General features: G+C 39.1%; 1 pseudogene; it reads left to right on the forward strand.

The window, feature by feature from the left end:
* The first annotated feature begins 1,991 nt into the window (after positions 1 to 1,991).
* LOC129634132 (elongation factor 1-alpha 1-like) overlaps positions 1,992 to 27,632 on the forward strand; it is a 364,634-nt pseudogene continuing 338,993 nt past the window's right edge.

The raw sequence follows: 27,632 nt of genomic DNA on the forward strand, positions 1-27,632 counted from the left end.
GTGTTCCAAACTTACAAACTCCTCTGAAGGTTCTCTAGCCTGCCTGACAGGCTTGTCCGGCCACATGTGATTGCTCACAGCCTCCCAACTGTGAGAGGCATGAGATGCTGTAAACCTTCTAATAACAGGTTCTTTAGAGAAGTTAGAAAACTATTAGTATAAGTATAGTGGGCTGATTAGAAATTGTATTGGTGAAGGGTTTTTTATTTGTTGAGCCAATGTTTACTGCTAAGTCTCCACATCCCCTGCCCTTATAGACATTAATGAATATATAGAAGAAATAAGTATTAACCTTTGATATTAATCACGTTAGACCTTAGGCTAAGTAAATTCTTTCCTTAATTAAAACTCACGACACCCTCACCCTACACCCTCACCCTATAGGAATGTAACTTTATCTGGTGCCTTTGGAAGGTGGCGTCTGTTTCAAAAATAATCACCCCTGGAGAAATAAGTGTTCTGGTTGACTGACCGCTGTCACAAGGAGAGGGTCATAAATTGTCAGCAGGCCCCCCTGGCCAGAAGATGATGTAACACCCCTAAGACCTCTGTATACATTTGTATAAAGCACCTGACTTTAATAAAAGTCAGGACTGCTGTCCCCGTGTGACTTTTGTATAACATCTCAGTGTATAAAAACAGACCCTGGAAAATAAAGAATGGGATCAGTTCCTCGAAATACTGGTCTCCCCATGTCGTTCTCTCTCTCTCACTCTGGCTGAGTTTCCATCTGGAGTGCGGAACCCGCCATGCTTACTAATTATGCCTGGGCTTCTAAGATCCGACCAGGGAGGCCTCAGTGTCTCCTCTGCTTTGGGAGAACGGAAGGACGCCTGCGGCCTACATAAGTGGTGCAAACTTCTTGTCTTGAAATTTTATTGGTTTCCCACACAAACCAAGCTACTCAGCCTCTTTTCTCCACTGAATTTTCCTACTGAGCTATCCTTATTCTATTACTCTTTATATCTCTAATTAAAATCACTGAAGCTGTCTCCCCTTCAAACTCCCTGTATCAGCCAGGGCTGGACCTCGGCAGGTTGCACTTTCCTTCTCCAGTGGATGAAAGTGAAAAGTGAACTTGAAGTCGCTCAGTCGTGCCCTACTCTTAGCGATCCCATGGACTGAAGCCTACCAGGCTCCTCCGTCCATGGGATTTTTCCAGGCAAGAGTCCAGGAGTGGGGTGCCATTGCCTTCTCTGCTGTCATATGTAAATTAACCTTAATCTTTTAAAAAAGCAAATCACATGAAAAGAGACAGCTAAAGGTGCTAACGAATCCACCTGGAAAAGCAGGAGACACAGGTTTCATTCCTGGGTTGGGAAGGAAATGGCACCCTACTCCAGTATTCTTGCCTTGAGAATCCCATGGACGGAGTAGCCCAGTCCATGGGGTGGGAAAGAGTAGGACATGACTGAGCAACTAACCAATTGGCCTTACTACTCCAACTCATTCTTAGTAGAGGAATTCCTCCTCCTACTTATTCCCATAGATAACAAAAGTTATGGGCTTCAAGTATTTTCACTGTAGTTTTGAGTTCTTCACCAATTAAGGAGTGCCATGGCTTTTCTGTCCTCACAGCCATCCCCTTACAAGCCAAGATAAATGGGTTTGAGGGGGATACCTTACAGGAACTGGGGATGCCTGGAGGATGCCAGCATTGGTTTCTCAGTCATGGCTTAGATGTCTGTACCCATGGCAGCCTTGCAGGTCTGCTCCACAGCTATGGAAGTCGTGGGTGGGGCAAACTGAGAGCAACTACAAGGCTGGAGGGAGCAGGTGAGAAGCTCTTGCATCCATTGGTTACGGCACAGAGAGGCAGAATTTTACGTAGGGGGTTACCTATTGCAAAGGAACCACGTGTGCTTGATCACCAGTAATGGTGTTTGAGGCAAGGTTGGAAGCGCTGAGTCAAAACACATGTGTCACATTAGAAGCCTAGGCAGTGGGGAGGGCTCCTCCAAGAGACCCCCAATAGAATTTACGTGTGCTCTCCTCTATAAAGGAAGTGTTTCACCCCTTACCAGAGGGAGCGCTTTTGGCTGAGAGAGGAGGAAGACTGCACGGTAGGTCGGTTTTTTTTTTTTTTTTTGTCACTGTTCTCTCAACTCTTCTTTCGGCCCCAATAAAGGAAAAGTTAAGGTCAGGAAAGAGAGGCAAGAAGGAGAAGTACTAGTAGCCTGGGTTAGGAGAGGGGAATGTTTATCGGGTGTGAACTGAAGCTTTAACTTGTGCGGGATTAGACACTTGTAGGTCCCAGCTCAAATTTTTTTGAGAGGCAAGAAAAAATAAAAAAGAAAGTTGCTCACTTGTGTCCGACTCTTCGTGATTCCCATGGACTATGTAGCCTGCCTGGCTCCTCTGTCCATGGGATTCTCCAGACAAGAATACTGGAGTGGGTTGCCCTTCCCTTCTCCAGGGGATCTTCTCAACCCAGGGATCCAACCCAGGTCTCGTGCACTGCGGGTGGATTCTTTACTATCTGAGACACCAGGGAAGCACAAAAGACAAGAAAGGGAGATTCAAAATGGTGGTTATTAAAGACAAAACCGTCCTGTTTGGACTGTGCTGAATTCAGACTCTGCAATTAATCTGTCAACTCTTGTATGCCATAAATTACTACTATAGACTTTGTATGGGCTGCTAATTGAAGTTATCCTTTGTATGCCTGATACATTTATGGTTAGAAACCACATGGTTTTTTTTTTTTTTTTAATAGTCTTAATTGAGTGAAACCTCAGGACAGAGATGACTGGTATAATTCTTATCACACTAGGAAGCATTTAACAACTACTTTAGTGCCAATAACTATTTGAAATGAGGACTGTAAATTTTACTCCTGATTCTTTACGAATTATCACACCCCTCATGTTTTAAAGTCAGATTAATTCAGGCATTTAGTCCCCACTTTTTGAGGACATACAAAAGTAATTATCAGCCACGTTTTGGGATTTGTGTCCATATTCTTAAAACTCTCAAAAGTCCTCTAGAGTGAGCCACTGTTTCCTCTGCGGTGCAGCCCTCTCCCCAGCAGAGGTAGGCGGGGCACAGGACACTTTTGAGCCGAAAGTGTTTGCTTGTTTGGAGCAAGGGGAAGGTGTTAGTCTCTCAGTCGTGTCTGACTCCTTGCAACACCAGGGACTGTAGCTTGTCAGGCTCCTCTGTCCATGGGATTCTCCAGGCAAGAATACTGGAGCGAGTTGCCACTGCCTTCTCCAGGGGATCTTCCTGACCCTGAAATTGAACCTGGGTCTCTGGCATCGCAGGCAGATTCTTTACCATCTGAGCTACTGGGGAAGCCTGCAGCAAGGGAAGACTGCTCTAAAAAATGTTTACACAATATTTGTGTATCCTGGCTGGGGCCCTTTTATGCATTCCTGGCCTAGTAATTTTTGCCTTCTATCTGTAGTTCTGTTGGTAGAAGTGGATGGTCTGACCCACACACCCAGTTTCTTCCTCCACCTCTCTGAGGCTTCTTTCCCATGAGCGCCCTTTTGGAATAGCTTTCACCTGTTCTCCCCTAGATGGGCCCTCTCTCCTGTTGTGGCTGGGGAGGTGGTGGTGTGGTGGGGGTGGGGGGTTGTTGTAGTGAAGGGATGCTGACACAACTGGCCTTTTCTTACTAATTCACTATGTCACACAAGCACTGCTTCTGGAATCCTTGACAGATATAATGAATAGGTAAGAGGGAAAAGAAAGTGGAGGAAAAATGATGCCAAAGAAAGTGGGAGGAACAAGAAAAGTTTAAAAAAAAAAAAAAAAAGTGCTAACTTAAAAGAGAAAATCAAGAGTGGTGTAGTGACATCAGAAGTTGCTTCAAATTTCTGCCTGTGGAACTGACATTTGTGGACAACCCTGCTCTGTGTTTCTGGTTTGCACAACTGAATGGAGCTAATTGAAAGGAAGTATGAATGGCGTTACTATGATTCTATAACAGGCTAAGCCTCTCACGGCTGTGTGAAATGAGTGAGCACTACATTTTACTAAACTGTTAGCCTGCTTTGGCAGCTGTTACACTGTGATAAATGACTGTGGAATTAATTAATTGAAGAGGTTATTATACTATTAAAATTATTTCCACCGAGGAGTAATGATGAAAATTCATTGTTAGCCAACGAGTGTCCATTTGTTAATGGGTAATTTCTCTCCTAGTATCATTGATTTTTTTTTTTTTTTGAAACACATCTCTATTAGACCACATATTAGAGCTTTATTTGAAGAGGTGCCAATTTTTTTTAACCATTCCATTAAAAGAAGCGGTTGTAATGAAAGGAGGGTCAAGATCTCCCATTTTAAATTTGCCTTCTTTCCTTTCAGTACTGTCTCATTTTCCCTCAGTAAATTGTCAACTGATTTGGTTAGAGTTGAGCTGAATCTACCAGTTCACTGTTGTTAAGTTTCTTCATGTGTGTAGAACAATTACTTACTAAAATGTGGGCTTCAATTTTTATTGATATGAAGGCATCATCTTTCCTTCCTGTAGTTATTAGAGACGTATTCCTATTAATTGCTGTTCCATCAAGTATATTTTAAATGTTCTTGTGAGTGCAACTCTATTTCAGAATACCTGGAAATTATAGCAAGAAGACTTGGTAACCTATTTTACTTATTCTTTAATAAGGGAAATTGTGATGTGACAAGTGGAATTCTTTTTTAAATAGTGTCTCATTTATTGTCTTCATTTTAATACAATAAATAAATTCCTTTTATTCTTATAGAGCAGATTCCAATCGACACTCATTGTGAACCAACTCTCCTACTGTTTCTCATCCTGGTATCAACTTCTGAATCTTCACAAGTGGAATTCTTAAACAGCGACCCTGTGAACTCACTTTAGGCAGTTTGGACAGTGAGCCATTACCCAGCAGGAGGGGCTACACCTGAAATTAGTATCCCCCAGGACTGGTGGTCTCTTTTCCTTTGTCAGTAGGGGCTGTACCTGTAGACATGGTTTCCAGGTGGTGGGCAGCTTGGTTTCCCCAGACAATGCCTATGAATAGCTGGCACCCCATAAGGTTGTTCTAGTGTTTTCTCTCTAAGAAGAGAAGTCACAGTGGGGTGGGGGTCCTTTCCCTGGAACATGAATGGATGTTGCAGTTGCATCAAAGCACCCAGTCCTCAGTCATTTCTCTGTGGGGATGATGGTAGGGTGGAGGACTGGGGTTCTTTTTAGACCCTGGTCTCCTGAGTTTCCCCAGTACAGCCTGTGTGTGCTGTAGAATGGAGGGAGCCACCTTATGGGCAGAAAAACACGGTATATTGGTTCTTAAAAATTGTGACAATAGATACTACTTCACTTTTCTGGTTTCTTGGAGAAATTTCACCTAAACAGGTCAGGTCTTTTACTCCACACCTTATTCTCTCCAGTCAGGGGTAAATGAATTATTGGGCTGGTAGGAATTGATTAATATCTATCAGTTGTTAGGAGCTAACCTATCAATAGTCTTAGATGAAAGGCATTCAGGGTTTCTTTTCCCTTGCCTCTCTACTCTGGAGGAGGAAAAAGAGTGACTTGTGTAAATGTCTTGCTCTACAGACTCAAACTTTCCAGTGGGGAGTCGGTTCCTAGGGCTGGAGTTGGATGGCAGAGAGAGTTTAAGCCTAGCTAGTGCTCACACTAAACTGTTTCTTCCAACTTGGCCTTTACCAGCGACAGGCAGTTTGGACTCCCATTTACCTTGTACACTTGTCTTATTTTTCAATTGGCTGTGGACCAAGGGGAAGAGCATGGCACTGACTGGGCCCCCTTGGATTCCAGCAGCTCCAGCACCTTCTTTGGTGGGGAGCTCCCGCAGGGCTGAAGCATCGCCTCCAGTGCTGCTGTTCTGCACAGATGCTCTCTGCACTGATTTACTGTAGATGGAAGGTGGTGCTGTAGGGGGAGATTCAAATCCCAAATGTTTGAAACCGAGCGTTTGGATCTGGTCAGTTTGAAGATGACACCCCACTAGAAGCATTTTCCTTCCAGGTTAAATAAACAGGCTAATAGATCTTCTTTTTGCAGTCCAAATGCTTTGCTCAGCCCCATTCGTACTGGGGCAAAGACAATCTATCTGGAAACGAATAAAATTATCTGTGAAATATAGTCATAGGTATTTCATGGTCAGTTAGCTTAACTCTATCCTGACTGTTGAGGAGCTCTTAAATGGTTTCAGGAGTTTTTGTGGAGATAAAACATAATTTCAAGATGTAACCAAGCATGCAAAATCTAGCATTAAAAATGTAAGTCAGACAGAAGGAGAAATATCATATGACATCTCTTTAATAGAGAGTCTAAAAAGAAATGGTACAAATGAAATTTATTTACGTAACAGAAAGAGACTCACAGACTTAGAGAACGAACTTCTGATTGCCGGGGGAAGAAAAAAGGGGGGACATAGGTCGGGAGTTAGGAGTCGACAAGCATGCTCTGCTGTAGTTAAAATGGATAACCAACAAAGTCCTACTGTAAGACACAGGGAACTCTGCTCAGGGCTCTGTGGCAGCCTGGACGGGAGGAGAGTTTGGGAGAGAATGGATACATGTGTATGTATGGCTGAGTCCCTTTGCTGTTCACCTGAAACTGTCACCGCTTTGTTAATCGTCTATACTCCAATATGAAATAAAAAGTTTAAAAAAAAGCCTAAGCTGAAATTCTGTTAAACTCTAAACATGACATAAATAAATAACTTAATTACCAAGTTGGTTTGTTGGGCAGAGAATTCAGATAGAAGAATCTTCATAGTTTCCTAAAAGATAGATTCTATTTAAGATGACTTGATCTTAGTAACAGATAGCTGCTTCAGATATAAATTCCTTGTGAGGCTAGTGACACAGCTTCTTTGTATATTGTCAGGCCTTAGTGGATAATTATCTGTTTGACTATATTCTGAGCTTTGAAAGATGTGTTTTGAAGTTAGACTGAATAAACAGGAAAACTTCTGTTTTAAAATGAGCAAAAGTGTACAATGTGTGTATGTGTGTTTTTTAAGGCTTAAGTAAATCAAAGTAGTCTCTTGGTGACCCAGAGTTCTCATTGAGTTCATTTTACTGAAATGCTTTTCATGCAAAAATAAAATCTTTTTATGACAAACTGCTGGTTTTCCTAGTAGGTGAGTTTGTTATTATATTTGAATACACTGCTAGAAATCATATTGCCTGTCTATAGGAAATATGGATAGATTAAATTTGTCCAGGTTCTCTGTAGGGGATTAAACAAATTTGAGAAAGTGATATGAGAACAGTAAGGAGAAAGAATCTCTCTCTCTCTCCTTTTCTCATTTCAGTGCCCTAGGAATTTAGTTAAGCCTTAAGACTTCTCAAGTTTGCATTACACATTATTATTTATGCCCTTTCTTTCATTTTATCTTTATTCTTCTTTGATACTCTCATTTCTTTTCTTCCTAAATATCAGCATTTTTATCCATAGCTTTACTGTGTCACATTACATTTTTCTAGACTGTGACTCCTTAAAGGAATTAGAGTGTGATTGTTGTATTCATTGAACAATGCTGCACAGCATAGTACCCAATAATTATTTATTAGCTAAATAAATGTGCTATTAGTATGTGAGTAGGTAATTTGTTATACAGAAACCTTCTTTGTCTTCTGCTTTATAATTTTATATTACAGAAGGCTATTTTGCATATATTTTAAAGCAGAAACAGCATCATCCTGATATTCTTTCCTCTTCAGCAAAATAGGTTTAATTGCAAGATATGCTTCATTGCAAAGTTCCAGTGATGATTCACTGATTTTCGTTATTGCACTGACATCTCACTGTACTTGCTCCATTGCTCACGCCATCATCACTAATGAAGAAATTCTTTCAAACAGTGGGATGGACCATGGGATTTATCTAGTCAGCCTAACTGGAGACTGTTGAAAGAAAAGTAATTAGCTATTTAGTAGAATCATTTTTTCCCCTTTTTACCTGGGTGTAAAATATCAATACATCTACTTATAGTACTTTTAAAGGTTCTGGATAAGTGTTTTCTATAAGGAATATAATTTGCATGTCTTGGAAATGACTCAGCCTCATATTTATAGGATTCAAATATAGCTGACAGAAATGTGGTTTATTACTTCTGAGAGGACAGAACTTCAGAGCATGGACAATGACATAAAGATGCCATTTGAGTGTAGACACATGTCCAACATGGAAAGAAGGGGACACAACTATATCCATATGACACTCCCTACCTTTGTTAAGCATCCCCTAGGAGTTGGGTCTTTGCCATATAACCTTCTTTGGGGAATTTTGTCTTAGAGAATTTCATTCCTGTAACCTGTACATGGGAAGCCTCAATGATGTGAGAAAGGCTAAGGAGTATGTCTGCTCTTTGAGTTAAGAGCAAGCTTGTTTACAAGTGTTTTCAAATATATAATTATCAGAAATGATGGACTTCTGTCGTGTTGACTCCTTTTCTGTGCCTCCTCACGAACACATCCAGGAGTATTCCTTCCTAGTTTAGGGAAGGTATAATTTCACTGTGGGAAGAAACATTTTGACATTTTAATAAATCCTATTATTAGAAAACTGACATTTTGGTTTATAAATAAACTTGGGGTTTCCAAGGATATGATTTAACTGAAAAACACTGTTTTCGAGCTTCTGTCAGGAAAACATGTTGAGAAAATGCCAGGTACATAAAGTTCTGGGTGCTTTCCTCATTAAGTACATTTTATTATCACCACGTTGTGCTCTGACCTGCCTCTAAGCATTTCTGCTCATTCCCAAGGCCTGAAAAGCACGCTATACAGGGGCTGCGGCTGGGCCAAGAGCCTTTGAGTCTTAAGATGCCTCTATGGAGCAGTGCATAGCCAGGTAGGTCGTTCATAGTCACGCAGAAGTGCTGAGTGGTTTCCTTTTATGTATGTACAGTATGGGGCATTGCTATTCTTTGCCTGGAGTTTATAACTCTGCTGTATCACAATAATTTTTTAGTTAAGGGATATTTGGAAGCGTTTTATTTTAAAAAGCTTGGTCACTGTAATCAATAAAGAATTAATTTAGTAGTGCAATTCCTTTAAAAATACATGAAATTTTTCGGTGTGAAATTTACATTTCCTTTGTGGAAGCACTGTTTTCCAGTAAATGTAGTCAATAAGTTTATCTCTGAAGGCACAAATGTGTGCATAAGAGCCTTGAAACATCTGGTGAAGTGGTTTCTTTGAGAAAAGCCAAAATATAGTGCTTTGAGGCTAGTCAACTATAAGAAATCTCCTTTTGATATGAAATTAAAGTGTTTTTATTATTACAGGGAAAAAAAAATCCCTTTCAAATTTTGAGTACCCAGTATCTCTTTAAAAAAAACTTTTTGCAAATTAAAAAATAAAACATAACAATGTTTCAGTTATCAAAAACTCTATGAAAATATTAGGGATTATGTATAATCTAAACTAATAAACGTGACAGATTAAATGTTAACCCAGAAGACTCTTATATTTCACAAGATTAGAGACAAAATATGAGGTTTTTAAAAAATTGATAGTCATGTAAAGAAATATTTAAAAATAGTCATTAATATTACATAGTAAATATGAATTTTGTCAATATATGTTAAGTATATATTTAATAAATAGCTGTTAGTATCTAAAATATCTCCCTTCAAATTTTCTAAGGATAAACTCTTCAGGGGCAGGATTAAATTATGGATAAGTGAGTTTTTGCGCCAGCAAGTGAACTATGATGCAAAAAGTCCTCTTTGCTCCTTCCTCTTTCTCTTGTTCCTTCTGCCCTTTCTTCTGCCTTTTCCCTTTCCCATTTTTTCCCTTCCTCCTGTTTTCTCTTTCCCTTTTTCCTTTTACCCCTCACATTTGGTATCAATGATTATTCACTGGGGATACACAGGTGAAAAGATAATGTTTCTGTCTTCCTGGAACTTGTGATTCAATGAGAAAGTACTAATCAGGCATCCATTAATCAATGTGATAAGTAACATAATAGTACATGGAAATCATGGAGAAGAGACAGTGAAGAGTGTTAAGAGTGTTCTCATATTTAGGGTAACACAATCTGAAGCTAGAATACTTTGAAAGAAGGGAGTGAACTTGTTAAGGATTTGGGGAGGAAGATAGGGGTTTTGAGAAAAGGGGACATCATATGTAAAAATTTGAAAGGGTGAGATAGTGTAACTTTGAGCCCTTCTCTTGGGTTTCAAATACAGATAGCAGAGTTTGGGATACTAGTCTGAGTAGGTAGGCATGGGTTATATTTTAAAGGTCTTTTGTTTAGAAAGGGATTTATACTTTATTGTACAGAGGTCAGCATACTTAGCCAGCAATAAGCCAGGTAGTACATAGTTTTGGTTTTGTGGGCCATTTAGTCTCTACAACAGGGACAACTTGTCTTTGTAATGATAAAACAGCATGGACAATATGTGAACAAACAGGGATGCATTCTAAAAACCTTATGGATGCTGAAATCTGAAGTTTAAATAATTTCTGCATGTCATGAAATTTCTTTTTTCCAAACATTAAAAATGTAAAAACTATTCTCAGCTCACAGATTGTACAAATCGGAATCTAGTTCAGATCTGACACACAGGCTGTAGTATGCTGACCCCTCCTACAGGAGATGATGAAATTTACTGAAGAATTTCATTCAGGATGGATGTATGATCCTATTGGTGTTCTAGAAAGTTTTCTCCAGTATGGCATGTCTAAAGCCAAACTCTGAGGAATCATAAGGGAAGTTGCTCTGTGTAGAATGGGTCCCAAGAGCCAGTAATCTTAGGAAGTACTCCAATTTGTATCTTTTTCTTAGAGATTCACAAAGCACATTAGTATGGTAAAGACACTGATAAGGGGTGCAGCGAACAACTTGTTTATGTTGTTAACTTGATGGTCACTACCCTGATGGAAACTTCTTTGGAACGTGACTTAGGACATGTTATTTTAATGGAAATTAATAGAGAAGTGAAGTGAAGATCATTAGGAGCAATGAAGCAGAAATCCATTGCAAAATTTCCTGAAAAAATATTGAGGGAACAAAGCAGGGAGTAATGGTAGAATGTACAAACTTCATTATTATCAAAGAAACACAAAATCTAGATGAGAAAAGGGGGACAATCAAATATTTTTGTATAAAAATGGGAAAATAAACACATAGTCTTTATATATGTGTGTGTGGCTTCTTAAACACAGTATATAAAAACAGCACATTTAGAAAATAAAAACTAATGAAGAGTGAAGGAATAATTGAGGACTTAAGTTGAGCTCCTGGTTTTCTATTTTATCTACCAAGTGCAGTGGGGTAGAGCCTGTAATGCTCAAATGGTCAAAGGAAGATGATTGAGGATCACCTCAATAACATTCCAACATACAGCAAAGAGAACTGAAAGATGATTTGAAAAAAAAAAAAAAAAAACTAAATTACTTTCTAAGACTGTCATCCGAGTACTTGGTTGCTAATAATAGAAGTTGGATAATTTAGGTTGAAAAGAGACTTACTAGAAGTGTGTTAGCTCGCAGATTCAATACAAAGATAAGAGAGCCTGGCTTAGAAAACAAGCAGTGAGAGCAAACAGCAGAAGCCACAGTCTGGGTTGCCTCATGGGACTGATTTCTAAACTTGTCTGGTGTCTTCACATTCTTCTCCCAAGATCCAAAGTCTTGAGGAAGAATATCAGATACCTGAGTAGCTAGCCTACTTGCCATGCTTTTGTTCTGTATCTCAGGGCTAGGATACTACCTCCTTCCTTAAGCTCTCATGTTGGAGGTGGGATACTCTATCCCGCCAGTCGTATAACCAGCTGAGAGTTCTCCACAGATAGGCAAGGTGTTTGTGCTGCCTCTCCTCAGATGACAAACATCTGCCTCAAAACAAAGAAAGGGAATTATCTGTGAACATATCTGAAATCTGAAGTATATCATTCTCATTATTATACAGACTAACTGTACTAGCTGGGTCACAGCACTTATTTACAGGATAAGTAAGCTAATATGAAAAATTAAATGTCCAGATAAAAATGTGACTTGGTAAAACGTGAGCCTTTGGGACACAGTAGAATTAAAACAGTTTGGTTTTAATGAATACGGTTCAGTGATTTTCTCAAATACCAGAGAATCAAAGAGTAACTATCTAAAATCTAATGATTTCAATAAAATTTCCTGAAAGAACCTAAGAATTAAGATTAAACTAAGTGCTATATGATTTTCTGTGGATTAAAAAAAATCTAATGATATAAAACAAACATCATTGTGTTCTAGGAATTTAGGAACTTTGACAAAATATTGATGTTACTGAGATATTTTGAAACTATTTGTGTACCTTCATTTAGTTCTGATATTGTTTAACACTAATGTATTAAGTTTCACCCTGTTTACTGTAAGTTGTAAGTTAATATCATCATTGCTTGTTGAGTTTTTCTTCTGGGATTTTGGAAGAAAATTTGAGTACAAACTACCAAAATTAGTAAAAAAAAAAAAAAAAAAAAGGTATCTGAAAATGAAAATGTTATAGGTGACTGAGCTATCTTGTTTGGAGATTTATTTCAAGATATAATAACTAAAGATTCAAAACAGTAATTTTTTTGCCCTTAACTTTGGCAGTAACTGTTAGCCTCTGTTTGTTTCTAAACAAAATTACAGAGGTGGGTGGGTAAGTTAAACCTTGTAGTAGAAATAAAGACAGAATTGTTTCAGAGAAGTGTTTCTTTGCCCACTTAACCCTGGCATGACAGTGAACGTGAACATCGCTCAGTCGTGTCCGACTCTTTGCGAGCCTATGGACTTTATAGTCTGTGGAATTCTCCAAGCTAGAATACTGGAGTGGATAGCCTTTCCCCTCTCCAGGGGATCTTCCCCACCCAGGAATTGAACTGGGTCTCCTGCATTGCAGGCTGATTCTTTACCAACTGAGCTATCAGGGAAGCAGATTAGTGATATGTGAAGTGGCTAATTTAGCACCTGCAAGCTTAGCTGCACTCCAACGCAGGAACCGTTATCCTGGTTCATCAGCCTCTGGTGAACATGCACATCTGTTCCCCACCTCATCTCTAATGCACAACAGTTTAGTGGTTTGATATCTAGAAACCCTGTGGAACAGAACTTACAAGTAATTTTCATGAGGGTACATTGATATGCCTGTTTACTTTTAAGATACATTACAGCCAAATGCTTGGTTGTCATCCTGACTCATCAGCTGATTGGCTCCAGCAGTGAAAAAAGAGCACAAGTTGGTCAAACTTCTGAAAGGGTTTCATGCTATCCTCTAATAGATGAGCTAAAGGAAGACTATAGAAATTTGTGAAAAATGTATTCTAATGAAGACATCTTCACATTATTTATATAGATGATGATAGTTTTAGAGACAGTAAGTACATATTTCTAGGGTTAAGATTTCTTTATTGGTTTTTAAAAATATTTTTAAAACTGGAAGATAATTGCCTTACAATGTTGTGTTGGTTTCTGCCACACAACAGTGTGAATCAGCCATAAGTATAGGTTTGTCCCCTCCCTCTTGAACCTCTCTTTCACCCCATCCCACCCATCTAGGTTGTCAGAGCACTGGGTGGGTTGAGCTCCCTGTGTTATACAGCAATTTCCCACTAGCTAGCTATTTTACACATGGTAATGTATGTTTCAATGGTACTATCTCAATTCATCCACCCTTCTTCCCCCACTGTGTCCACAAGTCCGTTTCCTGTGTCTGTGTCTCTATTCCTGCCCTGCAAATAGGTTCATCGATACCCTTTTCTAGATTCTACTGCTGTTGCTGTTGCTAAGTCGCTTCAGTTGTGTCTGACTCTGCACGACCCCACAGACGGCAGCCCACCAGGCTCCCCCGTCCTTGCGATTCTCCAGGCAAGAACACTGGAATGGGTTGCCATTTCCTTCTCCAATGCATGAAAGGGAAAAGTGAAAGTGAAGTTGCTCAGTCGTGTCCGACTCCTAGCAACCCCATGGACTGCAGCCCACCAGGCTCCTCCGTCCATGGGATTTTCCAGGCAAGAGTACTGGAGTGGGGTGCCATTGCCTTTCTAGATTCCATACATATGCGTTAATATACAATATTTGTTTTCTTCTATTTACCTCACTCTGTATTAGAGTTACACTTTAAGTCACATGAACATTTATCAAGCATCCAGTATTTGCAGGGCATGTTTCTGAGTATAAATGGAAGATTGATGAGAATTAGTAGACAGAGACCTTGTTTTTACTGTTGCCCCATCTTTTGGCTGCATTTTCACCCAGTATAATCCTTGGATTTCCCTTTTCCCACCATGCTTACTCCCAACAGGAAGGAAGTAATACAAATAATTAACAAGGGAGAAATGACAAACGTTCCAGGATTTTTCAAAGGCCTTACAAATCCATTAGAAAAGAGCAACTAGAAATCTTATTGAATGGCTACTCTTTATTTTTATTTGAGTGAGAGGACTAAATAACTCTTATTTCCTTTTCTCTTATGGTCAGTACCACTGGGGATCCAGGGAGGGAGAGGAGATGAGCTTTGCTTGCAACATAGAATTAAGCAAATTAGTAAGGGGTCCATTTTCATCAAGGGGACAGTTTTCCTTTGTGACAACTCCTAGACTGTGTGCCTTTATTCCTATGCTTCACACAGAATTAACAGTTTTGAGAAGTTGCTCATTGGACCTTCCGGCAGATTATATTAGTACCTTTGCCTTCTTCAATGCACTTGACTCCAAGTAGCTTTGTCTGGATTTAAAAATTGAATACACATTTTTAGGATTGAGATTCAGTAAGAAAATGTAAATTAAAAGCATGCTATGACTTTAAAAAGTGTACTTTGATTTCTGAACCCATTCTAGGAGGAGGAGTATTATACCACTGTATCACAGTGTATCAGAGGGTGTATCAGATACACCCTCTGTATCAGAGGCACTGGAGGGAATATAGTTTTGCTATAGTCAAGTAGTGAGATGAACGGCACTCCTGTAGGCATGTTTTTCAAATGCTCATCAAGCAAAAATATGATGTTTATAGATAATGATCATGGGTTCAATCCCTAGGTTGGGAAGATCCCCTGGAGGAGGAAATGGCAACCCACTCCAGTATTCTTGCCTGGAAAATCCCATGGACAGAGGAGTCTGGTGTGCTACACACCAGAGGGTCACAAAGAGTCAGACATGACTGAACGATTGAGCTCATATGCATAGCTAATAACAGGTCTGGAAAGTTCTTTAAAGATGGCATCTATTAATATATGAATTAAAATTAACTGTCTATCATTTCATTACATAAAAAGACTGAACGTGTTTTCCCAACATTAGCTATTATACTTAAAGCAGTTTGACTCAGTATATTGGTTAGCTGCATACGGCACACTCTGGCCAGCATTGGGCAGGGCACCACTGAGAGACGGGCTGACATTGTCCAGATGAATGATCCTCTGGCCTCACATATATGCAACCTCATGTTGTGCTCTGGGGTCATTTATATTTTTAAGAATGTTTCGTGCCTCCCAGGGCAGTGTGGGTATGTCAATCTAGAAGATGCTCAAATTTAATGCAGTGCCAATTCACTTTGATTTTTCTGCTCCTTCTTGAAAAAAGGATAAACGATTCTAAGTGATGTTGAGTTTGGTTATTACGCAATTATTTGGAATGAATTACTTAACTGTATAAATAAAATAAATGGCCACTTCTATCGTGTAAATCATTGTTACTATTACTTTGGTTCACTAAGGTACTTGCACTCAAATGATCCATCAGTCAGTTCAGTTCAGTCGCTCAGTCATGTCCGACTCTGCAACCCCATGAATCACAGCACGCCAGGCCTCCCTGTCCATCACCAACTCCTGGAGTTCACTCAGACTCATGTCCATTGAGTCGGTGATGCCATTCAACCATCTCATCCTCTGTCGTCCCCTTCTCCTCCTGCCCCCAATCCCTCCCAGCATCAGGGTCTTTTCTAATGAGTCAACTCTTCACTTGAGGTGGCCAAAGTATTGGAGTTTCAGCTTCAACATCAGTCCTTCCAATGAACACCCAGGACTGATCTCCTTTAGGATGGACTGGTTGGATCTCCTTGCAGTCCAAGGGACTCTCAAGAGTCTTCTCCAACACCACAGTTCAAAAGCATCAATTCTTCAGCGCTCAGCTTTCTTCACAGTCCAACTCTCACATCTATACATGACCACTGGAAAAACCATAGCCTTGACTAGACGGACCTTTGTTGGCAAAGTAATATCTCTGCTTTTCAATATGCTATTTAAGTTGGTCATAACTTTCCTTCTAAGGAGTAAGCGTCTTTTAATTTCATGGCTGCAATCACCATCTGTAGCCCTAACTATTGTTAGTCTGGGTCACTTGACTTTTTCTGAAATGAGATGGACTATGAATAATTACTGTTTCCTGTGTGCTTGGGAAATTACTAATATAAATTCTTCAAAAGTGAGTTTTATCATTTACAAAGTGGGAATGACAATAACATCCTACCTCCTGGAATTTGTGATGAGAACGTCATAAAGTAACAAATGTTCTGCAAACTCTAAGTAAAACTAAAGTACAAAGTGTATGGTGGGTGGTCCTCACATCTTTGCCTTTGTTGGGTTCTTCAAGAAACAGATACCGAGGTAGTGATTTGTGGGCAGTGCTTTTGACAACAGGTTCTATGAGAGAAGGAAAAGGCCAGGATTGAGAGGAGGAAGAAATTGAACAATGATACAGTTGCAGACAAGGCTTTAGCCAGCTGTAAGGGGGCAGTGAATTTCTTTCAGAGTCCCAAAATGAGGCAAGGGGGCCAGACTTCTGAACCTCTGAATCAATATGGTTTGATGTGGGCTGCCCTTGGATGAAACAGTTCCTGTAGATGGGTAGATGAGAATTCCTAGGGAAGGATTCATCTGTGGACCCTCCATGGGAAACACTACCAGTTGCTGGGGAAATGACTGACTGGGTCCTGCAGGGAGTATATTGGTGGTGTGCCCTAGCATCCATCCTGGTGCACCACTCAAATTCCATCTGATCCATATCTTAAGTTCCCCCATTGAAGAACAGCTTCTCCAGAGTTCTCATTGGTCTCTTTTACTGGGGAGAAGTTGACAAAAGAAGTTCAGAGATGTACTCTGTAGCCTCAGCTACTGCAGGTGGTCTCAGGACTATGCAAACAAACAGACAAAACAAAGCAAACCCCCCCAAATCCTACCATACCCAAATCATCCTTTTCCACTAGTCATTCTAGACTCTTCTGTATCTTCAGCTAACACCTCTACTGGCCAGTTGGTTTACACTGTAAAGTCACCCAGTCCATTGCTGGGGATTGTTTTCTCAGAGTGCTTTCTTCACTTGTCCATTTACTGTCAAAATTGGGCAAGAGATTCCTGACAGGCATCCCAGTGGATTGCTGCATACCAAATGTGTTCTTCTCTGCTTCTATTCTGCAACTAGCCTTGATGATCAGAATAACTTATCCCACCAGGATGGTGACTCCTTTCCTTGCCTCTTGATCTTTTGGCACAAGAAACCCCAAAGACTGGGCAGAATGTGTGGCTTAAAATTTAACAGAGCTCATGTTCTATCCCCTGTGGAAGCAAGACGTATAAATCCAGAATCTGAAGTCGTAGCACAGGAAGCACACGTATTTCCTACAGTAAGTCCCCAGGAATGATGGTAAGTGGGTCTCTTCTGCTTTTATCCATTGTTCCTCTGACCATGTTTTCTAAGAGCTGGGAACACAGCACCATTGTTGTTCAGCTGCTAAGTCGTGTCTGACTCTTCACGACCCCATGGGATGTGATGGGACTGGGTGCCATGATCTTAGTTTTTTGAATGCTGAGTTTAAGCCAGCTTTTTCACAGGGCCATAGCAGCCATTTTTTAATGGTACACTTGTATCTTGGATGATGGATCCATGTCTTATAGGATATCATCTCTAAGATGGTACCACAGGTACTCCTTCAAAAGGTTCTTTCATTGTATTATTAAGCAGCAATCTCTGGGTGGTTTAGTATATGATAGGGTCAGTGGCTATCCTGGCCACATGTCCACTGCCTCCCTTCTTTATCCATAAAGTGGTCTGAGGTGGTTAAATGCATAAAGTGTCAGTGAACCGGACTAGAAACCCTAGATCACTATGGTAGGAGATCGAACAGGTTCAGAGAAAGCAGGCATGCCACTGTGAAGGTACTACATAGAGTGAAAAAAGTCACCACTCAAGGATATTTGAGCAAGAAGCCCCAGAAGACACTGTTCACCAAAGCAATCAGGAATATTCTGTTGAGAAGGGTACTAGCATTACTTGGAAGCTTTCTTCTCTCTGTGGGTCAGAGCTATTGGTAGGCAATGCTGTTGATAGAACTTGGCTTCTTGATGACAGTGGGGATAATAGGATCCTGAAATAAGAGACTAAGTAAATGGCAGTTGCTTTGGTGTGGCTATGGATGCAAATTTGTCTCAGGGAGGAGGGCATGACCTTGGGCAAGGAAGCATCTTTTGGCTAAGGATAATGCCCAGGTAAAGACTTGGCTGTGAGCTGTAAATAGTCAACAGGTGAAATCTCAGCATTTGGGTAAATAAATGCATTGAATATGAAGGTTGAGGGAACTGTGCAGCTCAGCATAGCCTTCAAAAGCAGGTAGACAATACCACTTAATCATTTTTAAGTAAAATGTGATAATGGAACAGCTAGTACATAGGCAGCATAGATTAGTGTCAAGATAAGCACATCTAAAATAATAAATTCTTGTGTTGCCTCTTGAAAATCCAATTAAAGCCCAAACCAAGCTTCTTTTTGTGCAATTTAAGTGGAAAAATGCTAAAGTTTTAAATACTTAAATGAAAGTTATTGAAAAATATAACCACTGACCAGAGAGTTTACCTGTACACCATGTTGGAGAACAATGGTTAAATGGTTAAAATGAGTCTAAACCAACTGACTGCAATGTGGAACATGGTTTAAGAGAGGTTTGCAGAGAGGTTAGGTAAGAAAAAAAATCAATCAGTCCAAAGGGATATACAGACTAGCCATTTTCTATTAAATTCCGTGAAATACAAACATAAGCAACGCTTGCTTATTTCTCCTTTCATGAATTAGAGGGGAAGCAGTATGATGAGTAGATAGGCCGGAGAACAGATTGCTTGCAGGACATTTGGTAAGGTGACATTTGATTTTTAAGAAGTCAATGGTTTTCATTATTATAGATATTGTTAATTAAATGTTTTCTGGGACAAATAGTTTTTTTGCCTGCCAGTGTTTTGAACGGCTAGCATTTCTTCAGACTAGTGCATGTCATCTGAATATTCTTGTTTGCCAAATTTTTGCTATCACTAAGAAAGGATTATTGTTTATCTCTGCCCTGGGTTTTCTAAAATTAGCATCTCCCTTAATTGAAGTTCAATGATAAAGTACTGTGAGCAAAATATAGTCTTATAGCAACAAGATGCTGGTGTTAACTTGAAACGGGATTTAATTCCAAATAGTTGGAAGTATTTTGCCTCTGACAGCATACTCTCTGACTCAAGTCATCACATTTTTGTGCCATTGATTTATTCATTCAACAAATATTGAAATATGAAACACTAGAGATGTGCCTGGCAGTCTTTTTTTTTTACTAGCATTTGACTTAAAATGAACAAAATTTGAAAACCTTAGCACAGATGATTCCATTTTACAACTTTAGAAGCACATATATTCCTCCAAAGATTCTGGTTCAGGGAGCAAACTTTTGACAGTCTTCTCTAATTTGATGTTTCTTTGAGGGTTCTGACATTGTCTCATAGCTCTTGTTTAATACTGACACGGTGCTTTTAATTACAGGAGAAGCCACAGGCAAGGAAATGTAATTATAATAAAATGAATTACAGATCCCTTACTATTTCACCTTTTGCTGCCTCGTGAAGATTGTGTAGTCTCACTATCAAAGCATCTGATGCTTATTTCTAACCTCCCTATTTGAATGAGGTGAGGATAAAATCTGATTGCAAAATTACCTGTTGTGCTATCACAAGCTGAATCTTTGAGACTGACATTCAGTATGTGAGATGGAGTGTGATGTGTTACCCTGCTTACTTCAAGGTGCAGCCACCTGCAGAGAAAGAACTGCCTGTATGGCTTTTAAAGTACTATAGTCTTTCTTTTTTTCCCCTCATAGTTTAAGAAAATTTGAGAAGAAAGATATAAATACTTATATTGTTCAGTTGCTCAGTCATGTCCAACTCTTTGCAACCTCATGGACTGCAGCATGCCAGGCTTTCCTGTCCTTCACCATCTTCCAGAGTCTGTTCAAATTTGTGTCCATTGAGTTAGTGATGCTGTCTCACCATCTCATCCTCTGCCGCCCTTTTCTCCTTTTGCCTTCAGTCTTTCCCAGCATCAGGATCTTATCCAATGAGCAAGCTCTTTGCATCAGATGATCAAAGTATTGGAGCTTTGGCATCAGTCCTTTCAATTAATCCTCAGGGTTTATACATTTTTGTATATAGTTTTGAGTATATTTACTTATTCCAGCAATTAAGTGATTTAGAAATTAGCAGTTAAATTCATATTTGAGTGCTACAACATAATTATTATCAATGTTTGTGTGAAGTTCCACTGAATAGACCACTTGGACAAAATTGACAGTTAAAGGACTACTACTTAAAATTTTCTTACTATAAAGAGCTTTGCCCATTGTGAAAATGGTTGCCTCTCGGATGAGGGAGTTCTGGAAGTGATGCAACTTCTTACCTTCTTTAGACAGTTCTCATTTGGCAGGTTTTGGTGAGTGGATTTAGGCATATATTGAAGTTAATTAACTGCCAATTTACTTAATAGAACAATTTGTTCTCCTGATTATTCTGTAGTCACTAATCCATTCTTGAAGGATTAAATCTCATTATCTCATTTTTTTGGAGAAGCTGTTTAAAAGGTCTTGTCTTTGCAAGGACATTGAAATATTCATATACTTACAGCACGTTTTAGCGTTTTACTTGCTCAACTTGAGACACATTTACTTGTGGAGTTATAATATATCAAAAACAAGGTCAGAAGCCTTAAGATGAGAGGAAACTCAGAAAGTAGGTGATGTTTCTCAACTGATGAAATGACAAATCTCACTCACTGAAGAGTCACTGTCTGGGGAAAAAGTAAGGGAGGCAGGCAAGATGTAAGATTTTTTTTTTTTAATCAAAAAGAGAATAGCAGCAATTAGAGTAGAAAAGGAAAGATGATCTCTGGGGAGAATGGGAGGTAAAGGGTAAGAAGCTGGAAAGGAAGAAGAGGAGAACCACTACCAGAGAATAATTACAAAAGCACTATTTATTTCTGTAGATTTGAATCTTTTTGTTAGCTTACCTCCTAAAATAATTAAAAAAAAAAAAAAAAGACAAACCAAAACAAGAAACTATGTACTCTAGCATTCCAATTTAGGTTGAAGCCTAAATTTGTCATCATAATTTTACATAGCTGTGAATAATGTAATTTCCAAATTTTGTAAATGTTGACAATTCAGATTATCAATTCAAACTCAAAATTTACATGTGTCCAATGCATGTTCCCTGGTAGCTCAGCTGGTAAAGAATCCACCTTCAATGCAGGAGACCCTGATTTGATTCCTGGGTTGGAAAGATCCACTGGAGCAGGGATAGGCTACCCATGCCAGTATTCTTGGGCTTTCTTTGTGGTTCAGTTGGTAAAGAATCCACCTGCAATGTGGAAGACCTGGGTTCGATCCATGGGTTGGGAAGATCCCTTGGAGAAGCGAACAGCTACCCACTCCAGTATTCTGACCTGGAGAATCCCATGGATTGTATATTTCCATGGGGTCACAAAGAGTTGGACATGACTGAGCAACTTTCATAATGCATGTTTTTTGAGCATATACAAAAACTTTTTAACTGTGGTGTTGGAGAAGACTCTTGGCAGTCCCTTGGAGAGCAAGGAGATCAAACCAGTCAGTCCTAAAGGAAATCAGTCCTGAATATTCACTGGAAGGACTGATGCTGAAGCTGAAGCTCTAATACTTTGGCCACCAGATGTGAAGAGCTGACTCATTAGAAAAGATCCTGATGCTGGGAAAGATTGAAGGTAGGAGGAGAAGGGGATGACAGAGAATGAGATGGTTAGATGGCATTACCGACTTAATGAACATGAGTTTAAGCAAGCTCTGGGAGATGGTGATGGACAGGGAGGCCTGGCGTACTGCAGTCCATGGGATCACAAAGAGTCAGATATGACTGAGTGACTAAACAGCAAAGAACTAATTAGAAAAATTAACTCACTAAAAAATGCATTTCCAATGAAAATTTTTGTATAACATTTACCAAATTTGTTATTTATTTGTGCTGCTTTGATCAGTTGGGAAACTGGGTCTTGTTCTGATGGGCGGGGCCATGCCCAGTAAATGTTTAATCCCATTTTGTTGATGGGTGCAGCTGTGTTCCCTCTTTGTTTCACCTGAGGCCCAACTACAGAAAACTAAGATCATGGCATCTGGTCCCATCATTTCATGGCAAATAGATGGGGAAACAATGGAAACAGTGACAGACTTTATTTTCTTGGGCTCCAAAATCATTGCAGATGGTGACTTCAGCCTTGAAATCAAAAGACACTTGTTCCTTGGAAGAAAAGCTATGACCCTTCTAGACAGCATATTTAAAAGCAGAGATATTACTTTGCCAACAAAAGTCCATAGGGTCAAATCTATGGTTTTTCCAGTAGTCATATATGGATGTGAGAATTGGACTATAAAGAAAGCTGAGTGCCGAAGAACTGATGCTTTTGAACTGTGGTGTTGGAGAAGACTCTTGAGAGTCCCTTGGACTGCAAGAAGATCCAACCGGTCCATCCTAAAGGAAAAAAGTCTTGAATACTCATTGAAAGGACTGATGCTGAAGTGGAAATTCCAATATTTTGGCCACCTGATGCAAGGAACTGATCATTGGAAAAGACCCTGATGCTGGGAAAGATTGAAGGCAGGAGGAGAAGGTGATGACAGAGGATGAGATGGTTGGATGGCATCACCAACTTGATAGATGTGAGTTTGAGTAAGCTCTGGGAGTTGGTCATGGACAGGGAGGCCTGGCTTGCTGCAGTCCATGGAGTTGCAAAGAGTTGGACACGACTGAGCGACAGAATGGAACAGATCAGTTGGGAACTCACAATTTATTGGTGACTTCATTATGAAAAAGAAAATTTAGCATTTACCATCCTATTGCCACTGAATTAATTTCAACTTATACAAATATATTTCTTGGAGAAAATTATTGAGTAATGAATGAAAGACTTTCAAGCACAAAATAAATTATCTTTGGAAAGAAACTCTGGGAGAAATGAAATACAAGTTCAAAAGAGGAAAATAAATGAAAAAAAATTAGACTTAAAGTAAAAGTGAATATTTATGCATTTAAAGTTATAGTTTATTGATAAGTTATTATGTTTAAATTTCTTTGTTCAGTCATTCAGCCATGTGTGACTGTTTGTGACCTCATGAACTGTAGCACACCAGTCTTCCCTTTCCATCACCAACTCCTGGAGTTTGCTTAAACTCATGTTCATTGAGTTGGTTATGCCATCCAACCATCTCATCCTCTGTCAACCCCTTCTCCTCCTGCCTTCAATCTTTCCCAGCAGTAGGGTCTTTTCTAATAAGTTGACTCTTTGCATCAGGTGGTCAAAGTGTTGGAGTTTAAGCATCAGTCCTTCCAATGATTATTCAGGATTGATTTCCTTTAGGATGGACTGGTTTGATCTCCTTGCAGTCCAAGGGACTCTCAAGAGTCTTTTCCAACACCACAGTTAAAAAGCATCAATTCCGCCACAGGTATACATGTGTTCCCCATCCACATGTATACCTGTGGTGGATTCATTTTGATATTTGGCAAAACTAATACAATTATGTAAAGTTTAAAAATAAAATTAAATTAAAAAAAATGTTAATGGTGAATCTGGGTGACATGTATACATTAAAAAAAAAAAAGCATCAATTCTTTGGTGCTCAGCTTTCTTTATAGTCCAACTCTCACAGCCACACATGACTACTGGAAAAACCATAGATTTGACCCTATGGACCTTTGCTGGCAAAGTAATGTCTCTGCTTTTTAATAAGCTGTCTAGGTCTTATATCTGAATAAATATTACTGCTAAAAGAAGAAACACTAGCATATATTTTTCTGTGGATGTGACAGCTGAGAACCCAGTTCATATAATAAATAAATTGGAATAGAGTTGTTATAACAATAAGTGTTATTTACTTCTTATTCCTAAACTCACTCTCCTCTGTTGCCCTGTGGGTTGCATTCAGAAAAGTGCATTTTCTAGCCCCATCTGCCTGCTGGATTCCAGAGGGAGACTAAAAGTCAGGAAGAGGGAAAAGGGTAATTCCTTCCTGTTTTCTCGGTACTTTCAGTGATTCACCAACTGCAGTGAATCGCTGCAGTTATTGGTTATTTCTTTCGGTTCTCTCAGAAGCAGCCCTGCAGTACCCTTCTCCTTAGAGATACCGCAGTGGTGGCAGGGTACCCCTTCTTCCTCGAAGATTTGTGTACTGGCTCTGCGAGGTCTCTTCTGAGGACTCAGTAAACTTATCTCTTCCCATTTATCCCCCTAGTCCTTTGAGGTTGTAACTGCTTTCTACAGTTATCTCTGAGTTACTTCATTTTTTCCCTCAATAGTGTTAACAGTGAAACCAGTTTCCTATACTAAATCTCCAGTCTCCTATTTGAAATGTCTGGTTTTGCTTTTTGATTGGACTCTGACTGACATAGTAGGTCATTCAATTCTTTGAACTCCTTACAGATTATATGATGAATATCACACAGCAGTCCATCATTATAAATTATTTTTAAATTGACAATTGGTTGACAATTTGATTAGGTTCTGCTTCAGTTATTTTCATTCCTTTGTTTTTTGAAAATCAAGAACTGACTTAAAGTATGTTACTCAGTCATTAGACTCTTCATTTTTTCAGTTATTGGAGGGTTTTCAAAATATAAATTGATCAAGACTGATTAAATGACTATTAAATGTAGCTTTAACTAGTGGTACCTTATTTATTGTATATGTTCAAAAACATTGGGAACTGTTAATTTCAGTATGTCTTTGTCACTATCATTTTTTATCATGTCATGTACTCTAAATATAATTTTGATCTTAGGTGAACAAAATTAAATTATAAATTTATGAAAAGTATTTGCCATTAATCTAATTGAGAAGTCATCATTGCCAATGAACCAAATCTGACCCATTTTTTTCTGTCAAAAACTGATTTTTTATTAGTAAAAAATTGTTTTCAATTTTTTTTTCTGTTAACAAGTAATGTCAGGAAACACTTGTTTTCTCTAATATGTGGAATATTTACTACTACTACTGCTAAGTCGCTTCAGTCGTGTCCGACTCGGTGCAACCCCACAGGTGGCAGCCCACCAGGCTCCACCGTCCCTGGGATTCTCCAGGCAAGAACACTGGAGTGGGTTGCCATTTCCTTCTCCAATGCGTTGAAAAAGATCTCCAAGGAACTGTAATGGAAAATAAAATGGTTAATTCTCACATTGATCATTAAAAATGTGAAAGATGGTGGGGGAAAAAGAGAGGCAGCAAAATTATTTCAAGTTTCTTAAAGGGAATAGAATAATTTATTTTTCTCTTCATTTTCTACTTTGAAAATACTTCTTAGGGATTGTCCCTCCTTTGATTGAAAGGATATTAAAAACTAAAAATTCTCAAAATAGAATTTTTTCATTTTGCAATGGTGTCCTTAAGGTGTCACAACTACTTTATTCAAGAGAAGAAATACACTTACTGGATTTTAAAATGTGGAAATGCAACATGTCACAGTACTATACATGCAAAATATTGCTCTACTTTAGTCTCTAAAGAGTAGCAGGATATTCTGGGAGAATCCCGAGCCTAAGTCTAACTTACTTGATAGGAAGTTCATCAAGTACTTCAAAATTCATGCCTTTTCTATACATTGCTTTTCAGTCACTCAGTTGTGTCCTACTCTTTGCCACCTGATGGACTGCAGCATGCCAGGCTTCCTTGTTTTTCACGATCTCCTGGAGTTTGCTCCAATTCATGTCCATTGAGTTGGTGATGCTATCCAACCGTCTCATCTTCTGTCTCCCCCTTCTCCTCCTGCCCTCAGTCTTCCCCTGCTTCAGGGTTTTTTTAGTGACTCAACTCTTTGCATCAGTTGGCTAAAATATTGTGCAGGATAATAGTTTTAAGGATAAAATGAAGAAATATTTGTAAAGCACTTAGGATGGTGTTGGACACATGGTAGACATTTGGCTAAGTGCTGGCTATTGTTAGAGATTGTTTCCTACCTGGTCTTTCACACTGTGGACATAGAATGTGGATCATAATGATTGGGTATGGCACACCCCATTCATCTTAATATTCTGCTGATCATCACCTTTGTCCTTACTCTTTCTGCCCTCTTCTGTTCTCCTTTGGGACACATTTCACTTCAGTTTGTCAGGTGAGTCTTCATAAAGGTATCTTCTCATGGAAGTTTTTGTCTGCCTCCAACACATCCTCTAATAGTCAGTGTTTCTCCGTTGTGTGTCTTTGCATGCCTCTCCTGTTTCTTGCTCAAGTACCTGTTATTTTCCTGGATGCTGTTATCTTTCCTTTGTTTTTGCTGTGTAACGATTTCAAATCCACTAACCACTACGAAGTATAGATATCATTAGATTATCTAATATGTAATATGGCCGAAGGTGTCACTTCCCTCTTAAAAGAAGTGATTTGCTCTTAGTTTTTTTTGTGCAGTAAAATATTAGGATGTTCTATCTGTGGATCATTACTTGTATCATCACTTTTTCCATGTAAGCAGATGAAAAGATAAAGAAGTAAGCTTGAATATTTTGTGCCTAAAGACAATTATATTTTAAAACACAGTTGAAAAATGACAACTTTTTCAACTCAAATTGCTGTTCTGGGGTTAGGGCATAGGGTGGCTTTTAGTTCCCTTTTAATTGTACCCCAAAAGTAGATATTTTGGAAATTTAAAACACTTCCATATGTCAGAATTGGGAAACCCTCAGTACTTTGTGTTAAGAGTGACAGATGAAATTATATTTGTATTACTGTCCTCATGCTGCTTTTGGACAAAAGATTCCTTCTGATCGCCTTCTGCCTAGACAGACCTCTTTCAATAAGGACTGGCAGAGAGGATAGTGAAAAGCTTCACATAAAATGTCTCTCTCCCCTTAATTCAGAAACCACACCAGAGTCCCCCTGGCTTTTGACTGTGACTGCAGGACCCCAGTGGAGTTAGTTGCTTTTGAGGAAAAAAACAGTTCCCATGAGCATCACTAGGAAATAAAGGGTAAAGGAAGAAAATTTGGGCAGAAATTATATAACCATCTATGTTGGTTATGAACCTAGGAGTTTTCAAAAATTTGAAGCCTACTTTTTAGAATTACATTTTCAGGGACATCAAAGAAAGCCTATTTTTTTTTTTTTTCAGTTCTTGAAATAGCTCATGCAAATTTCCCTAACATCTTCCGAACTTGCACACTGATTCCTCTCACATTTGCTGGGTGTATAGATAATGTTTTCTTTTCAAAATGCAGTACAGCAAAAATGAAAATAATTACTATGAAAAGCTCTTCCTCTGTTTCGGTAGGATTACAAAGTTTCCATCTCCATAGTTTCTATTTCAATTTATCTCTTGAAATTAAATCTCTTTCTTTTGAAATGCCAAGCTCCATTTGGGGGTAATAGTTTCTGACAGTTCGAAGCTTTTACCAAAACTTCTTGGTA

The sequence above is a fragment of the Bubalus kerabau genome, chromosome 19 (genome assembly GCF_029407905.1).
Source record: "Bubalus kerabau isolate K-KA32 ecotype Philippines breed swamp buffalo chromosome 19, PCC_UOA_SB_1v2, whole genome shotgun sequence".
NCBI lineage: Eukaryota > Metazoa > Chordata > Mammalia > Artiodactyla > Bovidae > Bubalus > Bubalus kerabau.